Below are 21,257 nucleotides of genomic sequence, written 5' to 3'. Positions count from 1 at the left end.
TAAAGCTTCAGTTGACAGGAAGAATTTCTTCCTCAAGGGAGCTTTGATCCCCCCTTCATGTGGTTCAAGCTCTAGATGGCCTACGATGCTCTTCTTTACTTGAACTTAACTGATTATACACTTTAGTGACATCTACAAAATAAATCCATAACAACATTTAGATTAGCATCTGACTGAATAATAGAATAAAGTCTCACCAGGCTGACTCATAACACTGACCGTCACAATCCGTAAGTCTTTGCTCATTCCAGTACCACAGTCTTCTTTACTATAGCTTGGTGGTAAATTTGCAGCTGGGCAGTATACATTCTCTGTGTTCTTATTTTTTTATTTTTATTTGTAGTGGGGGGAGTCACTTGCAGAGACCACAAGAGGACACTGCATCCCCTGGATCTGGAATTACAGGTCATTGTGAGCTACCCAGTGTGGACACTGGGAAATCATTTTAGGTCCGCTGCAAGAGCACTTGAGTTCTTAACCCCTGAGCCATCTCTCCAGGCCACAGTCTTCTTTTTAAAGTGTTTGTTTGGGGGGGGGGTTGGGGTTTTTGTTTGTTTGTTTTTGTTCTGTTTTGGGGGTTGTTTTGTTTTTGTTTTGTTTTGTTTTGTTTTGGCTATTCTAGGTGTCTGTGTCTGTAAGCCAGATGTCTGTGAGGCAGGGTAGAAAAGAAGCAGGACATATTTATCTGATGTAAGCTTTGTGCAACATGGTGACTTCATAACTGAAAACCCAAAGAAATAAAGAAAATGGTGTTTTTAAAGGCAGCCATGCAATGGTGTGACCAGAAGGCCACAAGACATGAACTAGGGAGAACTTAGCACAATTCACTTGGCAGGATGCTGTGTCTCTGTCTCTACTCATGGACCTGAGGTCCAGAGCAAGCCCCCTCTCAAACAGGACCTGTTTGAGGCAACACAGACAAGAGGAGGTGAGGATGACACTGATGTGTCTGCTGCTTTGTCCTGTGCTTAAGACCCACACCGGGGACAACATGTCCTGAACCCTGTTGTCCCTCAAGACCACTCACTACATTTCCTACCTGCCTGTGTGAGGGGCTGAAACCAGACGGCATCATGAGAATAAGTCAATTGCTGTGGCACCCAATAAGCTGTTTTAAGTGTCAAACACTGTAGCCAATAGTACCTTCCTCTCTGCTCATGAAAAAGTGGCAAGTTACATATGTGTGACCTAGTGTGGCTCTCCTGATAATATGGATGATAGTTCAGCCTTCTTGTGTGAGGAAATCCTGTTTGAGACTTTAAGAAGTCACCTGCCCTGGGGAGTGCCTTGTGATGAATGCGATGCCAAGAGATGAAGGGACGTGCTTGCTTTCTGTGGAAAGTTTGAGTGCCTGTGAGAACAAATGCCATTGACATGTGTCATTAATGTGATTTTTTTGTATAGTGTATACATGTGCACACATGTGAGTATGGTTACATGTACATGTGTACATATGGACGGGTGTCAGCATCTGTCACTTTCCATATTTTTTTTGAGACACAGTCTCTCAGTGAACTGAAACTTCCCAGTTGGCTAGACTGGCTGATTGATAGCTTCAGTCAATCATCTACCACCACCACCACTACCACCACCACCATCACCATCACCACTATCATCACCACCACCACCATAACCATCACCACCACCACCACCACCACCACCATCACCATAACCATCACAACCACCACTACCACCACCACCATCACCATCACCACCACCACCACCACCACTACACTACCACCACCACCACCATCACCACCACCACTATCACCACCACCACCACCATCACCATCACCACCACCACCACCATCACCATAACCATCACCACCACCACCACCATCACCATAACCATCACCACCACCACCACTACCACCACTACCATCACCACCACCAACAACAACAATACCCTTGGTAGGGTGTCAGATGCACACTACCATGCCCTGTTTCTTATGTGGATCCTGGGAGTATGGATGGATCCTTATGCTTGCTCAGCAAGCACTTTACCAATGGATGATGCCCTTTTAAGAAATTCAAGTTGCAGATATCAGCACCTCCACTGTCACATGGTTGTCGTCTCTGTTTCATTAGGACAAGAGGGTGACTGCTTGCAGGGATGTGCTTCAGCCTATTCCTTCCTGCTTGGCCTTGTTTTCTGGGAAGTCTGCTCAGCAGTCCACCGAACTGAAAAGATTTGAGAAACAATGGGTATTGTTAAAAATCAGTAAACAGATACCAGTCTGCAAAGATGCCTAGTGAGCAGGTAGAGGGGGGAGCTGTAAGCTCTGTGCTGGAGGACAGCATCGCAAAGCCCTGGGTTCAGGACTTAGGGAATGGCTGGGGCTTGTTTTAACAGAGCCCTGTGCACTCTAGTAAGGAATAGAGTCAAGCGCTCTCTCCCAGATTGAAGAAGTGGATTATATTTTATGAACAGACTTTCTTTGATTTTCTTGTTCAGGAAGACAAGTGCTGGTGAAGTAGAAGGCACTGAGATCAAGAGTGAGAAGCTAAGTGTCTCTACTGCTGGAAAAGTGTGTACTTATCCCTGAAACAGAAAGTGGTCCTTGATGTGCCTGGGGTGGGGGAAGTATATGTGCTTATGTGCTGCTGTTTCCCGGTTTGTGTGTGCCTGCAGGGGGGTGGAGGTGAGGGACAATGTGTTTACATGATGGTGTATCCAAGTGTGTGCCTGAGCTTGTGAAGGTCAGAGATTGACTGTGGTTGTCCATGTAGTAAATCTTAAAAATAATCTACATCTTTATTGACCACTTTTACTCTGGGAAGCAAGCTGTCCACTTCACTTCACTGTGTAGTCAGAACTAGTCCAATTGTATTGAACTCTCAATGAGTCCAGGCTGTCTGGCAGGTAAGATGGAGGGGCTACCTCCATCTCCCCAGCACTGAGATTGCCAAGTGGGCAGCACCACACCAGATGTTTTCCACAGGTGATGGAAGGAACCCAAACCCAGGGCTTTACACTTACAACTGTCTCCTCAGCCTGACCCTTGACTGTTAGTTGAAGACTTTGTGAACTATTGATGAGCATCGGCCCCTCACCCCACCATGAGTATGTGAGTAAGGGTTGGTTATAGAAGATCATTCAAAATATAATTTCAATGACATTCGCCAAAATCCGGGTAACAATGCTAACAATGATGACACAGGGAGGCAAAGCAGCCAGTTTGCTTCTCAGAGAAAAGGAAGTCAACAGAGATGTTGATTATTCTAAAGGTTTGCTGCCCAGTATTTAGAACTTGACCTGCTCCCTGCCCCCAGACCAGTTTAAAATCAGCATGAATGTTGTGTAATCTAATGAGTTTGATCCAGGTCAGTTATTAAGGGCTAAAATGGATTAAACAAAAGACATTCCCTCATAACGAGAAAGAATACTTCAAAGGTGGGATTTGCTCTTGTTATGACAAAGGAAGTGGATTTGCAGACTGCCTCTGGGGCACACCCCTCAGTGACTTTTGGTTTCTCAGTAAGGAGAGTCTTTTTTTCTCTGTCTTTCTGATTCTTCCCTCCCCACAACCCAGGCTCTGGTCCAGAGTCTCCCTCAGGTTAGAGATGCAAGTTAAGAGGATCTGACTGTCAACATCTTTTCTTGTTTTTTAAAGACCAGGCAGCAGGCATCACCACCATCAAATGAGCAAATGACATGCCTGGGCTCCTAGCAAGGAGTAATGTAGCAGAGGACCTGCAGCAGGTAAAACAGGCCACACTGTACAGACTCAGGGCTTGAGATGCTGACATCAGGACACATGGAACACTCTATCCTGGTACCTCCATTCTGTGTGGAAATCCTAAAGAGAGAATCCAAACAGGAGCCAGGAGATCTAATAGATTTTTTTTAAATCACTCCATCAACATTTCCCACTGCATAAACTTACAGGGTCAGGACTGGGCTCTGGGGTTCATCTTCAATACACTGACCTTTTATAGTACCGATGTAACCCAACAAAATGGGTTGGTGGTGAGTTGGTGAGTGCAAAGGCCAAACACAAGGTTACAGCATGAATGAGTGGAGAAAAGTAGATTGCCTGTGGCAGGTAAGAGGCCTCTCAGAAGTTCCCTGGGGAGGTGGTGGTGGGGATTGAGGATTTTATTTGGGAAGCATACACATATTTGTACTAAGAGAACTTCGAGGGTGAGCACATTACTATGTATGCTCAGTTTAAGGTAGGAATTTAAGAAGGAAAAGGCTGGGGCTATAATACAGTGAAGAGTGCTTGCTTTGTTTATTTGAAGCCCTAGGTTCTAGGCCAGTCCTGGGAGTCGATAGGAGAAGGGGTTCCATTGTGCTGCTTGTCCTAGGGCCTTGGCAGAGGCACAACAGTCAAGCCACCAGTTGTAAGATCCCTTTGGCTACATCACACATAGCCGCTCCACCTGCACTGGCACCTTCCCCAAGCGGCCATGCACATACACACATGGCTGCCTTTGGCCCCACCCTGCCTCCCTGCCTGCCACAGCACTTTGCCCAAGCAAAATGTTGCTGGCGGTAAGACCCCTTTGCCATGCCACACCACGCCATTCCATGTCATGCCATTTGGTGCTTCCAGGACAGGAAGATCTGTCCACGCTAACCTGACATACTAATCTTCCCATCAGAATAGCAGCTGACTTCTCAATGTCTTTTAAAGCCAAAACAGCTTGAAAAGCAATGTACTTCAAGTCCTAAAAGACCACAGACCCAAACACTGACCAGTCTACTTGGTAAAACTATCTCCTATAATTGAAGGAGAAAGAAACTTGGCACCATTAAAAAAAAACCTAAAGGAATTCATGTACAAAACCAGCCCCCAAAGAGAACACTGCAAGGAGTCTTTTGTACTAAAAAGAAAGATAAGTATATCTAAAAGGTTACAGGAAGAAAAAAGTAGTACTATGACTGGATATAAAATGGTACCAAGAAAGCAAACACCATAAATGCAACAAAATGACAACAATAAACACACACTTTTAAAATGATAACTAAATATTGATGGCCTTAACTCCAAAATCAAAAGCCATAGGCTAGCTGATTGGATTAGGAAACAATATCCATCTTTTTCTGTCCTCAAGAAATACACTTCACCTGGAGGATGCACAGTGAGTGAAAAGATGGAGAAAAGTATTCCAAGCAAATGAGACCAGGACACATGTAAGCATCCCTGCCCTGACTTGACAAGATAGACTTCAAAGCAAAACTAATCAGAAGAGACAAAGGTCATTTGATTCTGATTAGGGGCACAAGCTTTCGACTTGTTGGTCGGGGGAATATATTTAAGTACAACACATCTTCTAGGAATTCAAAGCCATCGTGGATTTTGGAATATATATATATATATATATATATATATATATATATATATATATATATTCATACACTTGAATATACACAAATAGTAACTACACAAGTAGTAACTACTACATTAGAATTACTCTTAAAATGTTTAATTCCTCTGGAATAGCAGTAAAAGTAGTGCTGGCATACAAATGCTATATAATAGCCTCTCTACATACAGTTGTACAAATGCTTCAAAAATATCTCCCACTGTTCTCCAGATGTTGACTTCAATTACGCTTATAATAATATTACTTAAACCTGTATGAACATAAAACTAGTTAGGAGCTCCTAACGTCGTAGTTCTTATTCAATTACAAAAACCGAGTGAATGCACTAATTACAAACAAATTGCAAAACCAATAAAATTCAAATTAACAACATTAAATTAATGTGACACAAAATGTCGTATTGAAATTGAATTACCATATACAACATAACTATGGTGAGGTGCTGGAGGCCCCTCCCACATTCTTTTGAGTTAGGCCCCCACTAATTTCTCTAGACAACCTTTTTCTAACTAAATACCATCAATTATTTGATGCTGGTTATTATTTTCTTTGAATGGTGATGATAATAATTTTTCATGGCTGAGATGTACCATTTCGTTTTGCCAGTGGAGTTGTAAAGACCTGTGTATTGAGTCTGCCTGTCACTCTACACATTCACTTGAAGCAGAAAAAAATGCTGTGGGCCACCTGACTACTCATTCCAGGAAACTTGGTAAGGTTTGGGCTTGACCCTTGACATCTCCGTCATTAAACTAATTTTGAAAATTGAGTCCATCACAGTTAAATCAGGTGTCAGGATTTTCTTATATGTTGTCATCAGAGGATACAGATGATCCTCTGTATGAAAAAGATCATCACCTATATAAAAACAGAAAGTCAACAGCTTTTAATAGAGAGCCAGGTGGGCCGTGGATCATGTACTTGGATTTCGGTTTAAGGGTCAGAAATGCTTCAGATGCTAAGCAGTAACTATTCCCAAATCCATTCTCCTGCTACAGGACTGAATACTTGTATTAATGAAAAAAGGCAAGCTGAGTACATTGGGACAGGCCTGCAATCCTAGCTACTCAGGAGACTGAGGCAGTAGGACTACAAGTTCAAGGTCAGTCTGGGAAACTTAGCAAGATCTTATCTCCAAAGCAATAAGAAAATAGGTGTGTGTGGGGGGTGGTGGTGGATGTACTTGGTTTTTTTTTCATTCTTTAACTATTGACGTGGTGGTTTTAATGAGCAGTACCCCTGCCCCATGGACTCACATATTTCAACAGCTGGTCCCAAGTTGCAGAGATGGCACAATCCATTTAGAGAAAGAGTGTCACTGCAGGCAGGCTTCGAGAGTTCATAGCATCACCTCATTTCCAGTTTGGTTGGAGATGTGATTTCTCCGGTTCTTACTCTGGATGCCTGCTGCCACCCACCCTACTCTCACCCTCCCCACTGCATAATCGACTCTCCCTCTGGAAATGCCAGCCCAAATCAACTCTTTCTTCTGTAAGTTGCTTCCAGTTTGTGTATCTTATCAGAACACTAGAAAAGTAACTGATAGAGCGAGGCCAGAGTTCAGGCCCCAGTCACCTAACGAGTCTTCATGGTCTCTGTGGAGCCAGCTAGTATTCCCTGGCTGCAGATGAAGCAGCCAATAACCAGTTCATGGACCAGGCATCTCTCTTTAAGGAGCTTACAACTTAGGGAGACAACACACACATTAAAAAATGTATGTTTGAGGATGTTCAAAGCTTGCTTGTGAAAATGCACATCCTCCCTAGTCAGAACACAAGGGGAAAGGTTGGAGGCTCAGTAGCATCACCTGTCATTCACACCCATCATAAAGCCTCAAGTCCTTCTTCCCTGCAGGAACAAAGTACCATTCCATTGGGTGCCACCCACGACTTGAATCGGTAAACCTGATAGCGTCTAGGGGTTGACAGTTGGCCCCTGTGACATTAGGGTGTCTGAAAATTCTGATCATCACAGTCAAAAAACAGAGGCCATTTTTCTATTCCAGCTGAGCACCAATATATTTCTGGAGAAGCATGTGGACACAAGGAATAAAAGACATGCACAATAAAAAGGAGTGTACATTTCTGCTAAGTTCCAAGGTCCTTAGAATTAGAAAAGAAGTCTACAAACAGCAACAACAGAAAAGCGAAGCCAGTCTGATGACTTATGTGAGTAAACCTGGGTGCTCAGATCACGGGACTGCAGAAGAATTTGAGGATAAGGTACAGCTCCAATTCCAGGCAGTGGGCTCTGTGAGAGCACCTATTTGCAGGGTCCTTAAATTTAATGCCATGAAGACAGGAGGATGATCTGCCAAGATGACTGGCAAAGAACCCGATCTCTTCTTGCCTGGAACCTGTCAATCAGCAATGTCAGACCTCGGACTGGCTGGAGGTAATCCAAGTTTTTCAGTTCTGGAACGATTAAATTCAGAACAATTAAATTCAAAAAATGCAACAGTGTCATTTCAATATATGTCAGTAAAGAGCAATCTCTGTGTACTTGAGCTCATGATACTTTAAAAGAAACCATCCTGCTAGAATAATTTATAACTTTCATAATTTGAGCATAAAAATTAGTGAATATGGGATAGTGAGATGACTCAGGGGGTAAAGTTCACCAAGAAGGCCTGACGACTTGAATTTCATTGCCAAGACTCATAGTGGAAGGAAAGAACAGACTTCCAAAGTTGTCTTCTGACTTTTATAGGAGTGGCATGGCACACACACACACACACACACACACACACACACACACACACAAACACACACACAAACACACACACACACAAAGGAATTGTGTTTTTGACTAATAAAGATAAAAATATCAACTCTAAACAGAATTGATTTTTTTAATTAGCTTTTTAAAAATAATCAGCTAAAGGACTCAGAGACAATGGAGATACATCATACTACTTGGTAAATAGTTGTTTGTCAGACTGACAATAATTTTTTTAATTTCCATATCAAACCAAAGGAAGTGTTCAAAGTTTCTAATTAGACTGTGTAGAAAATAGAAACAATATTCCTATTTTTACTTCTGCCTTTATCCTCCTAGCACAGATAGATTAGCCTATAAATAAACAACCTAAACCCTCACAACTTGGAGTGGTTTAAGTGAGAACAGCCCCTTGGCTCATAAAATTGAATGTTTAATCACCAAGGAGTGGAACTGTTTGGGAAGGATTAGGAGGTATAGCCTTATTGGAGGAAGTGCGTCACTAAGGGTGAGCTTTAAGGTTTCAAAAGATTGTCACCATTACCAGTGCGCTGTCTCTGCCTCCATCTTGCAAATCAGATGTGAGCCCTCAGCTACTTCTCCAGCACCATGCCTGCCTACCTGCCACTGCGGTCCTTCCCAGGATGCTTTTGGACTCACCCTCTGAAATTGTAAACAAGCCCCAACTAAATGCTTTCTTTTAGAAGAATTGCCATCATCACAGTGTCTCCTCACAACAATAGAAAGATACTGTGTAACCTGCTGCAGCCAGTGTAGTGTCATTTGATAGACTCCAAGGAGAGATTGGAGTGGGCGTGTGCACCAGGCTTGACTTCTGTTACACTACCACTTTCCTGTGAGGCATGTGGAGGCCCACTGTGCTACAACTTCCTGTCTTACCAGACTGCATCATACTGTACAGATACAGAAGCTATCAACATAAAAAAGCTGTGGGAGGTTGTCAGCTCCTCCTGGTCATTCCCACCAGTAGAGACAATGGATCCTTTTGACTGACAGACTTTCACAAAGAGGCTTGGAGCTGGTGTGCATTTCAACAACTATGAAGTGTATGATGATGTTCTTGTTTTCCTTCTTATCTGAACTCTTTTTTTCTAAGATTTCCTAGTTGATTTATTCAATGTGTATGAGTGTTTTGCATGCATGTATGCCTACGTACACATGTGATTTTGCAGTGCCTTCAGAGGCCATCAGAACCCTTGGAGCTGGGATTATAGTCCATTGGATCCTGGGATGGAATCCCAGTCCTCTGTAAGAGTAGAAAGTGCTCTCAACTGCTATCTCTCCAGCCACCATCATGTTTTTAACATGAATTAATTATTCTATCAGGAACATGTACCAATCAACACTTTTCATCCTAAGAAACAAGTGTGACCTCATATGATCATTATGGAACCTACCCACAAGGTCATTACATGTGTTTATGATGTCTAATAAAGGCTTGTGGTGTCTCTCAGGGGGTATTGGAGGGGCTCTTCCCAGAAGCCTGATAACTCTGAGAAGAGTCTTTCCGTATCTAAATATTGGCTGGATATTTTTTCCTGCCCTGGACAATAGTTAATAAAGCCTAGTAGATCACTCACATGCCAAGTACTATGAGTTGAATCCCAGTAAGAAAATGAGAAAGAAATTCTGTGAATCATTTTAAATCTAAACCCATTAGTTGAAAAAAATGACCCTGAAGTTAATGTCATCTCATTCAGTAATTAGATCTTCTTTGCATAGCAAAAAAGAAGTTCTACACCAAAGGCATAATAATTCTATTAGAAAGTTAAACCATGATATTGTACAGTTCGGAGGCTCTGAATTCATATTTAATTATGCAGGTAATGTAATTATACAATCACTTCTCATCTGATATCAAGAGGAAAAGTTCTTGGTGAGTCTGTGAGAGTGTTTTTTACAAGGTTTTGTGGAAGGGGCATGCAATTAATATGACGCTCTTAAGATGAAAATGTAAAGATATCTTTGCAAGCCTGTATCCCCTTCCATGCATGCACACTGAATTAGCTGCTTAGATCTTTGCCGTTGCTAATAGAGTTGTGGCTCCTTATCTTAGCATGGCCTGCTATAACAATTAGCACTAGGATTGAGCAAAGACCTCAGCCCTTTATTTCAGAGCTCAGCATCATTCCACAGAACAACCGAAAACTAATAAGTCAAGAATTTTGATTCCCTTAAATGCTTATAAGAATTTTTTTCGTGTTCACTATTTCTATTTAATTCACTAACAGACAAACTTATATACTTCTCTTAGCTTTTCCTTTTTAAGTCCATGGGACAATTTTGCCTGGTAAGCTAAAGAGAAGCTTTGGTTAAAATAGAATGCAATAGCAAAATCAAATCAAAGAAAAAACTCCTGTTGCCTTTCGTACTGGCACTTTTACCAATGACACCCAAACAAACATGCGTATTACCTTGCTCTGTGTTCACAGTATTAAAATGAGGGCAGGGTTTCTTGCCTCCCTACCAACAGCAGGGCCTGTTCAGCCCAGTTCCTCATGCTGAATGGTGGTAACTCGCATAATATTATCCGGAGGCCCCAGATCAAAGCCTCTGTGCTCTGGAAAACCCACATTGCCATGCTTTATCACACCAGCAGGGTACACATCACCACACTCCTGCTTGGTACCTCATCAGTAGACACCTGAGTGATGTCATTCTGGTGCAGCACCTCCATGGTTGTGAAGTCCCAGGTTGCGGCTCTTTTGTCCATGCCATAGAAGTGTCCCATGGTGGACAGGACACATTGGATGCTGTTTGGCAGAGTCTACCTTGAAGTCAAAAGTCAAGCAGCAGCCATCATCATTGTTAAAGAGCACTGTGTAGCAGTAAGGCCAGCAGGCAATACACTGTTCTCTGGGATGAATGCCACACTCACCGGTGGTGCGAGCCTGGCTTTCAGAGTTGGAAGCTGCAGACTTTTCTAGGCTTCAGCAACTCACATGGCAGTGCTGTAGCTGACCAGAGCTCTCCCTGGAGAAGATTGTGAATCCATGCACCAGGCAACCAACGGGACCACCAAACTCTGACATCTGCTAACCAAAAGGCACCTTGCTACCATAGTGCTGCCAGCTGGCTTCTCACTCACCTCTTCAATACAGGGAGAAAACACTGTGCACTTGAAGTCATATGAGCCTGAAAAGCGTTGTTAGGATGCCAGTCCAAGCTGAGGACCATGGACCCACCTGTTGTTTCCAGACTGCAAGTGGAAAGCAGAAATGAGCCAACCTCCACTGCTGACTGCAAACTCACTCTCTATGGAGAATGACCCTACACATTGGCTCTGCATGCGAATTAAACCTCATTATCACATGATGTCCGCTTGGCAGGTGGCTGGCCTGGCTCTGAAGAACCTTGGCAATACATATGTTGTGTCCCTTACTTTCCTGAGTTCATGAGCTTTCAGGTATAGGGTTCCTATTCTTGTAGGTGTGAACTGTCCAGGCATGGCCACTGACACACACAGTGCTTCCCAAGGACACAAAGCCTGGATCTGGGTACCCTAGTGTTTGGAGGACAGGAGTCACTGATGTCAGTCAGTAGATGCTAACACGATCCAGTGTACTCTGGCAGAGAAGGCAGGCCCACAGGTGTTGGTTCAAAAAATGTTTTGTTTTGTTTTGTCAAGTCAGAGTCTAGCTAGGAAGCCCGGGCTGGCCTGGAACTTGTCGAGCAGACCAGGCTGGCCTCAAATGCATAGAGATCTGTTTGTCTCTGCCTCCCAACTCCTGTTATCCCAGCAAATACACTGCTTCTAAGGAAATGGGAACACAATGAGGAGACACTTGTGGGAGCTACTGTGACTAAAACTGAGCTTCCCTACGCACAGGGAAGCAAGAGAAATGATGATTTCATCAAACCCAGTTACATATCCAGAATCTGTACTGCTGCGCAATTAGGCAAAACTAGTGCGTTCTAAAGCACGTCTCTTTAGGCAAAAAACACGTTTCCTACAAAGTTGCCAAATGCAACTCCAAAGTGTGCAACTTGTTCCCTGAGTTAGAAAACGTCGAGAAACGGTCGTTTCTGCTAGCGCTGTGCTTCTACACATGTCTTTGCTGAACGGTGAAAGGGCACAGTAATGTACTTTTCTCCCAGCAAATACGCTATTTGGAATTAACTGCGAACACACTGAGGAGACGCATGTGGGAGCTCCATTGACTAAAACTGGTTGTCTCTATGCACAAGGAAGCAAGAGAAATGATGATTTCATCAAACACAGTCACATACTCAGAATCTGTACTACTGCGCAAAGAGGAAAAACTAGTGCGTTCTAAAGCACGTCTCTTTAGGCAAAAAACTCATTTCTGACAAAGGTGCCCAAATGCCTCTCAAAAGTGTCCAACTTGTTCCCAGAGTTAGAAAACATCAAGAAACTGTTGTTTCTGCTAGCGGTGTGCTTCTACACATGTATTTGCTGAACGGTGAATCGGCATAGTAATGCACGTTTCTCCCGGGAAATACACTGTTTCTACGGAAATGTGAACACACTAAGGAGACACTTGTGGGAGCTCCTGTGACTAAAACTGAGCTTCCCTACACACAGGGAAGCAAGAGAAATGATGATTTCATCAAACACAGTCACGTACTCAGAATCTGTACTACTGCGCAAAGAAGAAAAACTAGTGTGTTTTAAAGCACGTCTCTTTAGGCCAAAAGCTCATTTCTGACAAAGTTGCCCAAATGCCTCTCAGAAGTGTAGAACTTGTTCCGCGAGTTAGACAACATCAAAAAACTGTTGTTTCTGCTAGCCCTGTGTTTCTACACATGTATTTGCTGAACGGTGAATCGGCATAGTAATGCACTTTACTCCCAGCAAATACACTGTTTAGAAGAAAGTGCGAACACACTGAGCAGACGCTGGTGGGAGCTCCTGTCACTAAAACTGAGTGTCTCTATGCACAGGGAAGCAAGAGAAATGATGATTTCATCAAACACAGTCATGTACTCAGAATCTGTACTACTGCGCAAAGAGGAAAAACTAGTGCGTTCTAAAGCACGTCTCTTTAGGCAAAAAACTCATTTCTGACAAAGTTGCCCACATGGCTCTCAGAAGGGTGCAACTTATTCCCCGAGTTAGAAAACATCAAGAAACTGTTGTTTCTGCTAGTGCTGTGCTTCTACACATGTATTTGCTGCACGGTGAATCGGCATAGTAATGCACTTTTCTACGAGGAAATACGCTGTTTCTACGAAAATGTGAACACACTGAGGAGACACTTGTAGGATCTCCTTTGACTAAAACTGAGCTTCCCTACGCACAGGGAAGCAAGAGAAATGATGATTTCATGAAACACAGTCACGTACTCAGAATCTGTACTACTGCGCAAAGAGGAAAAACTAGTGTGTTTTAAAGCACGTCTCATTAGGCAAAAAGCTCATTTCTGGCAAAGTTGCCCAAATGCCTCTCAGAAGTGTAGAACTTGTTCCGCGAGTTAGACAACATCAAGAAGCTGTTGTTTCTGCTAGCGCTGTGCTTTTACACATATATTTGCTGAAAGGTGAAACGGTACTGCAATGCACTTTTCTCCCAGCAAATACGCTGTTTAGAAGAAAGTGCAAACACTGAGTAGACATTTGTGGGAGCTCCTGTGACTAAAACTGAGCTTCTCTTCGCACAGGGAAGCAAGAGAAATGATGATTTCATCAAACACAGTCACATACTCAGAATCTGTACTACTGCGCAAAGAGGAAAAACTAGTGCGTTCTAAAGCACGTCTCTTTAGGCAAAAACTCATTTCTGACAAAGTTGCCCAAATGCCTCTTAGAAGTGTGCAACTTGTTCCGCGAGTTAGACAACATCAAGAAACTGTTGTTTCTGCTAGCACTGTGCTTTTACACATATATTTGCTGAAAGGTGAAACGGTACTGCAATGCACTTTTCTCCCAGCAAATACGCTGTTTAGAAGAAAGTGCGAACACTGAGTAGACATTTGTGGTAGCTCCTGTGACTAAAACTGAGCTTCTCTTCGCACAGGGAAGCAAGAGAAATGATGATTTCATCAAACACAGTCACATACTCAGAATCTGTACTACTGCGCAAAGAGGAAAAACTAGTGCGTTCTAAAGCACGTCGTCTCTTTAGGCAAAAAACTCATTTCTGACAAAGTTACCCAAATGCCTCTCAGAAGTGTCGAACATGTTCCGCGAGTTAGAAAACATCAAGAAACTGTTGTTTCTGCTAGCGCTGTGCTTCTACACCTGTATTTACTGAACGGTGAAACGGCACTGTAATGCACTTTTCTATGAGGAAATACGCTGTTTCTACGAAAATGTGAACACACTGAGGAGACACTTGTAGGAGCTCCTTTGACTAAAACTGAGCTTCCCTACGCACAGGGTAGCAAGAGAAATGATGATTTCATGAAACACAGTCACGTACACAGAATCTGTACTACTGAGCAAAGAGGAAAAACTAGTGTGTTTTAAAGCACGTCTCTTTAGGCAAAAAGCTCATTTCTGGCAAAGTTGCCCAAATGCCTCTCAGAAGTGTAGAACTTGTTCCGCGAGTTAGACAACATCAAGAAGCTGTTGTTTCTGGTAGCGCTGTGCTTTTACACATATATTTGCTGAAAGGTGAAACGGTACTGCAATGCACTTTTCTCCCAGCAAATACGCTGTTTAGAAGAAAGTGCGAACACTGAGTAGACATTTGTGGGAGCTCCTGTGACTAAAACTGAGCTTCTCTTCGCACAGGGAAGCAAGAGAAATGATGATTTCATCAAACACAGTCACATACTCAGAATCTGTACTACTGCGCAAAGAGGAAAAACTAGTGCGTTCTAAAGCACGTCTCTTTAGGCAAAAACTCATTTCTGACAAAGTTGCCCAAATGCCTCTTAGAAGTGTGCAACTTGTTCCGCGAGTTAGACAACATCAAGAAACTGTTGTTTCTGCTAGCGCTGTGCTTTTACACATATATTTGCTGAAAGGTGAAACGGTACTGCAATGCACTTTTCTCCCAGCAAATACGCTGTTTAGAAGAAAGTGCGAACACTGAGTAGACATTTGTGGTAGCTCCTGTGACTAAAACTGAGCTTCTCTTCGCACAGGGAAGCAAGAGAAATGATGATTTCATCAAACACAGTCACATACTCAGAATCTGTACTACTGCGCAAAGAGGAAAAACTAGTGCGTTCTAAAGCACGTCGTCTCTTTAGGCAAAAAACTCATTTCTGACAAAGTTGCCCAAATGCCTCTCAGAAGTGTCGAACATGTTCCGCGAGTTAGAAAACATCAAGAAACTGTTGTTTCTGCTAGTGCTGTGCTTCTACACCTGTATTTACTGAACGGTGAAACGGCACTGTAATGCACTTTTCTATGAGGAAATACGCTGTTTCTACGAAAATGTGAACACACTGAGGAGACACTTGTAGGAGCTCCTTTGACTAAAACTGAGCTTCCCTACGCACAGGGTAGCAAGAGAAATGATGATTTCATGAAACACAGTCACGTACACAGAATCTGTACTACTGAGCAAAGAGGAAAAACTAGTGTTTTTAAAGCACGTCTCTTTAGGCAAAAAGCTCATTTCTGGCAAAGTTGCCCAAATGCCTCTCAGAAGTGTAGAACTTGTTCCGCGAGTTAGACAACATCAAGAAACTGTTGTTTCTGCTAGCGCTGTGTTTCTACACATGTATTTGCTGAACGGTGAATCGGCATAGTAATGCACTTTACTCCCAGCAAATACGCTGTTTAGAAGAAAGTGCGAACACACTGAGGAGACGCTCTGGAGCTCCTGTGACTAAAACTGAGTGTCTCTATGCACAGGGAAGCAAGAGAAATGATGATTTCATCAAACACAGTTAAATACTCAGAATCTGTACTACTGCACAAAGAGGAAAAACTAGTGCGTTCTAAAGCACCTCTCTTTAGGCACAAAATCATTTCTGACAAAGTTGCCCAAATGCCTCTTAGAAGTGTGCAACTTGTTCCGCGAGTTAGACAACATCAAGAAACTGTTGTTTCTGCTAGCGATGTGCTTCTACACCTGTATTTACTGAACGATGAAACAGCACTGTAATGCACTTTTCTCCCAGCAAATACGCTGTTTAGAAGAAAGTGCGAACACTGAGTAGACATTTGTGGTAGCTCCTGTGTCTAAACTGAGCTTCTCTTCGCACAGGGAAGCAAGAGAAATGATGATTTCATCAAACACAGTCACGTACTCAGAATCTGTACTACTGCGCAAAGAGGAAAAACTAATGTGTTTTAAAGCACGTCTCTTTAGGCAAAAAGCTCATTTCTGGCAAAGTTGCCCAAATGCCTCTCAGAAGTGTAGAACTTGGTCCGCGAGTTAGACAACATCAAGAAACTGTTGTTTCTGCTAGCGCTGTGTTTCTACACATGTATTTGCTGAACCGTGAATCGGCATAGTAATGCACTTTACTCCCAGCAAATACGCTGTTTAGAAGAAAGTCTGAACACACTGAGGAGACGCTTGTGGGAGCTCCTGTGACTAAAACTGAGTGTCTCGATGCACAGGGAAGCAAGAGAAATGATGATTTCATCAAACACAGTTACATACTCAGAATCTGTACAACTGCGCAAAGAGGAAAAACTAGTGCGTTCTAAAGCACGTCTCTTTAGGCAAAAACTCATTTCTGACAAAGTTGCCCAAATGCCTCTTAGAAGTGTGCAACTTGTTCCGCGAGTTAGACAACATCAAGAAACTGTTGTTTCTGCTAGCGCTGTGCTTTTACACATATATTTGCTGAAAGGTGAAACGGTACTGCAATGCACTTTTCTCCCAGCAAATACGCTGTTTAGAAGAAAGTGCGAACACTGAGTAGACATTTGTGGTAGCTCCTGTGACTAAAACTGAGCTTCTCTTCGCACAGGGAAGCAAGAGAAATGATGATTTCATCAAACACAGTCACATACTCAGAATCTGTACTACTGCGCAAAGAGGAAAAACTAGTGCGTTCTAAAGCACGTCTCTTTAGGCAAAAAACTCATTTCTGACAAAGTTGCCCACATGGCTCTCAGAAGGGTGCAACTTATTCCCCGAGTTAGAAAACATCAAGAAACTGTTGTTTCTGCTAGCGGTGTGCTTCTACACATGTATTTGCTGAACGGTGAATCGGCATAGTAATGCACTTTACTCCCAGCAAATACGCTGTTTAGAAGAAAGTGCGAACACACTGAAGTGACGCTTGTGGGAGCTCCTGTGACTAAAACTGAGTGTCTCTATGCACAGGGAAGCAAGAGAAATGATGATTTCATCAAACACAGTTAAATACTCAGAATCTGTACTACTGCGCAAAGAGGAAAAACTAGTGCGTTCTAAAGCACCTCTCTTTAGGCACAAACTCATTTCTGACAAAGTTGCCCAAATGCCTCTTAGAAGTGTGCAACTTGTTCCGCGAGTTAGACAACATCAAGAAACTGTTGTTTCTGCTAGCGCTGTGCTTCTACACCTGTATTTACTGAACGGTGAAACAGCACTGTCATGCACTTTTCTCCAGGAAATACGCTGTTTAGAAGAAAGTGCGAACACTGAGTAGACATTTGTGGTAGCTCCTGTGACTAAAACTGAGCTTCTCTTCGCACAGGGAAGCAATAGAAATGATGATTTCATCAAACACAGTCACATACTCAGAATCTGTACTACTGTGCAAAGAGGAAAAACTAGTGCGTTCTAAAGCACGTCTCTTTAGGCAAAAAACTCATTTCTGACAAAGTTGCCCAAATGCCACTCAGAAGTGTCGAACATGTTCCGCGAGTTAGAAAACATCAAGAAACTGTTGTTTCTGCTAGCGCTGTGCTTCTACACCTGTATTTACTGAACGGTGAAAAGGCACTGTAATGCACTTTTCTATAAGGAAATACGCTGTTTCTACGAAAATGTGAACACACTGTGGAGACACTTGTAGGAGCTCCTTTGACTAAAACTGAGCTTCCCTACGCACAGGGAAGCAAGAGAAATGATGATTTCATGAAACACAGTCACGTACACAGAATCTGTACCTCTGAGCAAAGAGGAAAAACTAGTGTGTTTTAAAGCACGTCTCTTTAGGCCAAAAGCTCATTTCTGGCAAAGTTGCCCAAATGCCTCTCAGAAGTGTAGAACTTGTTCCGCGAGTTAGACAACATCAAGAAACTGTTGTTTCTGATAGCGCTGTGCTTCTACACCTGTATTTGCTGAACGGTGAATCGGCATAGTAATGCACGTCTCCCGGGAAATACACTGTTTCTACGGAAATGTGAACACACTGAGGAGACACTTGTGGGAGCTCCTGTGATTAAAACTGAGCTTCCCTACGCACAGGGAAGCAAGGGAAATGATGATTTCATGAAACACAGTCACGTACTCAGAATCTGTACTACTGAGCAAAGAGGAAAAACTAGTGCGTTCTAAAGCACGTCTCTTTAGGCAAAAAACTCATTTCTGACAAAGTTGCCCAAATGCCTCTCAGAAGTGTAGAACATGTTCCGCGAGTTAGAAAACATCAAAAAACTGTTGTTTCTGCTAGCGCTGTGCTTCTACACCTGTATTTACTGAATGGTGAAACGGCACTGTAATGCACTTTTCTCCAGGAAATACGCTGTTTAGAAGAAAGGTCGAACACACTGAGGAAACGCTTGTGGGAGCTCCTGTGACTAAAACTGACCTTCCCTATGCACAGGGAAGCAAGAGAAATTATGATTTCATCAAACACTCTCATGTACTCAGAGTTTGTATTACTGGGCAAAGAGACAAAACTAGTGAGTTCTAAAGCACGTCTCTTTAGGCAAAAAACTCCTTTCTGACAAAGTTGCCCAAATGCCTCTCAGAAGTGTGCAACTTGTTCCGCGAGTTAGAATACATCAAGAAACTGTTGTTTCTGACACATGTATGTGCTGAACGGTGAATCGGAATAGTAATAAATGCACGTTTCTCCCAGGAAATACACTGTTTCTACGGAAATGTGAACACAATGAGGAGACACTTGTGGGAGCTCCTGTGAGTAAAACTGAGCTTCCCTACGCACAGGGAAGCAAGAGAAATGAGGATTTCATCAAACACAGTCACGTACTCAGAATCTGTACTACTGCGCAAAGAGGAAAAACTATTGCGTTCTAAAGCACGTCTCTTTAGGCAAAAAAACTCCTTTCTGACAAAGTTGCCCAAATGCCTCTAAGAAGTGTGCAACTTGTTCGCCGAGTTAGAAAACATCAAGAAACTGTTGTTTCTGCTAGCGGTGTGCTTCTACACATGTATTTACTGAACGGTGAAACGGCACTGTAATGCACTTTTCTCCCAGCAAATACGCTGTTTAGAAGAAAGTGTGAACACACTGAGGAGACGCTTGTGGGAGCTCCTGTCACTAAAACTGAGCTTCCCTACGCACAGCGAAGCAAGAGAAATGATGATTTCATCAAACACAGTCATGAACTAAGAATTTGTACTACTGCGTAAAGAGGAAAAACTAGTGCGCTCTAAAGCACGTCTCTTTAGGCAAAAACTCATTTCTGACAAAGTTGCCCAAATGCCTCTTAGAAGTGTGCAACTTGTTCCGCGAGTTAGACAACATCAAGAAACTGTTGTTTCTGCTAGCGCTGTGTTTCTACACATGTATTTGCTGAACGGTGAATCGGCATAGTAATGCACTTTACTCCCAGCAAATACGCTGTTTAGAAGAAAGTGCGAACACACTGAGGAGATGCTTGTGGGAGCTCCTGTGACTAAAACTGAGTGTCTCTATGCACAGGGAAGCAAGAGAAATGATGATTTCATCAAACACAGTTACATACTCAGAATCTGTACAACTGCGCAAAGAGGAAAAACTATTGCGTTCTAAAGCACGTCTCTTTAGGCAAAAACTCATTTCTGACAAAGTTGCCCAAATGCCTCTTAGAAGTGTGCAACTTGTTCCGCGAGTTAGACAACATCAAGAAACTGTTGTTTCTGCTAGCGCTGTGCTTTTACACATATATTTGCTGAAAGGTGAAACGGTACTGCAATGCACTTTTCTCCCAGCAAATACGCTGTTTAGAAGAAAGTGCGAACACTGAGTAGACATTGGTGGTAGCTCCTGTGACTAAAACTGAGCTTCTCTTCGCACAGGGAAGCAAGAGAAATGATGATTTCATCAAACACAGTCACATACTCAGAATCTGTACTACTGCGCAAAGAGGAAAAACTAGTGCGTTCTAAAGCACGTCTCTTTAAGCAAAAACTCATTTCTGACAAAGTTGCCCAAATGCCTCTTAGAAGTGTGCAACTTGTTCCGCGAGTTCGACAACATCAAGAAACTATTGTTTCTGCTAGCGCTGTGCTTTTACACATATATTTGATGAAAGGTGAAACGGTACTGCAATGCACTTTTCTCCCAGCAAATACGCTGTTTAGAAGAAAGTGCGAACACTGAGTAGACATTGGTGGTAGCTCCTGTGACTAAAACTGAGCTTCTCTTCGCACAGGGAAGCAAGAGAAATGATGATTTCATCAAACACAGTCACATACTCAGAATCTGTACTACTGCGCAAAGAGGAAAAACTAGTGCGTTCTAAAGCACGTCGTCTCTTTAGGCAAAAAACTCATTTCTGACAAAGTTGCCCAAATGCCTCTCAGAAGTGTCGAACATGTTCCGCGAGTTAGAAAACATCAAGAAACTGTTGTTTCTGCTAGCGCTGTGCTTCTACACCTGTATTTACTGAACGGTGAAACGGCACTGTAATGCACTTTTCTATGAGGAAATACGCTGTTTCTACGAAAATGTGAACACACTGAGGAGACACTTGTAGGAGCTCCTTTGACTAAAACTGAGCTTCCCTACGCACAGGGTAGCAAGAGAAATGATGATTTCATGAAACACAGTCACGTACACAGAATCTGTACTACTGAGCAAAGAGGAAAAACTAGTGTTTTTAAAGCACGTCTCTTTAGGCAAAAAGCTCATTTCTGGCAAAGTTGCCCAAATGCCTCTCAGAAGTGTAGAACTTGTTCCGCGAGTTAGACAACATCAAGAAACTGTTGTTTCTGCTAGCGCTGTGTTTCTACACATGTATTTGCTGAACGGTGAATCGGCATAGTAATGCACTTTACTCCCAGCAAATACGCTGTTTAGAAGAAAGTGCGAACACACTGAGGAGACGCTTGTGGGAGCTCCTGTGACTAAAACTGAGTGTCTCTATGCACAGGGAAGCAAGAGAAATGATGATTTCATCAAACACAGTTAAATACTCAGAATCTGTACTAC

The 21,257-nt window shown here is 42.8% G+C and overlaps 1 long non-coding RNA gene across 1 annotated transcript; it reads right to left on the bottom strand.

The window, feature by feature from the left end:
- Nucleotides 1–1,503: 1,503 nt before the first annotated feature.
- Nucleotides 1,504–8,037, bottom strand: LOC311591779. Its single transcript, XR_014777198.1, has 2 exons — nt 7,597–8,037; nt 1,504–2,181 (listed from the first exon to the last, which is right to left on the bottom strand). It is a non-coding gene; the product is annotated as an uncharacterized lncRNA (long non-coding RNA).
- Between the last annotated feature and the right edge of the window lie 13,220 nt (nt 8,038–21,257).

This window comes from Acomys minous (genome assembly GCF_964271855.1).
Source record: "Acomys minous genome assembly, contig: scaffold_45, whole genome shotgun sequence".
Taxonomy (NCBI): domain Eukaryota; kingdom Metazoa; phylum Chordata; class Mammalia; order Rodentia; family Muridae; genus Acomys; species Acomys minous.
The sequence above is the reverse complement of the archived record's forward strand: the minus strand, read 5'-3'. Positions and strand labels throughout refer to the sequence as shown.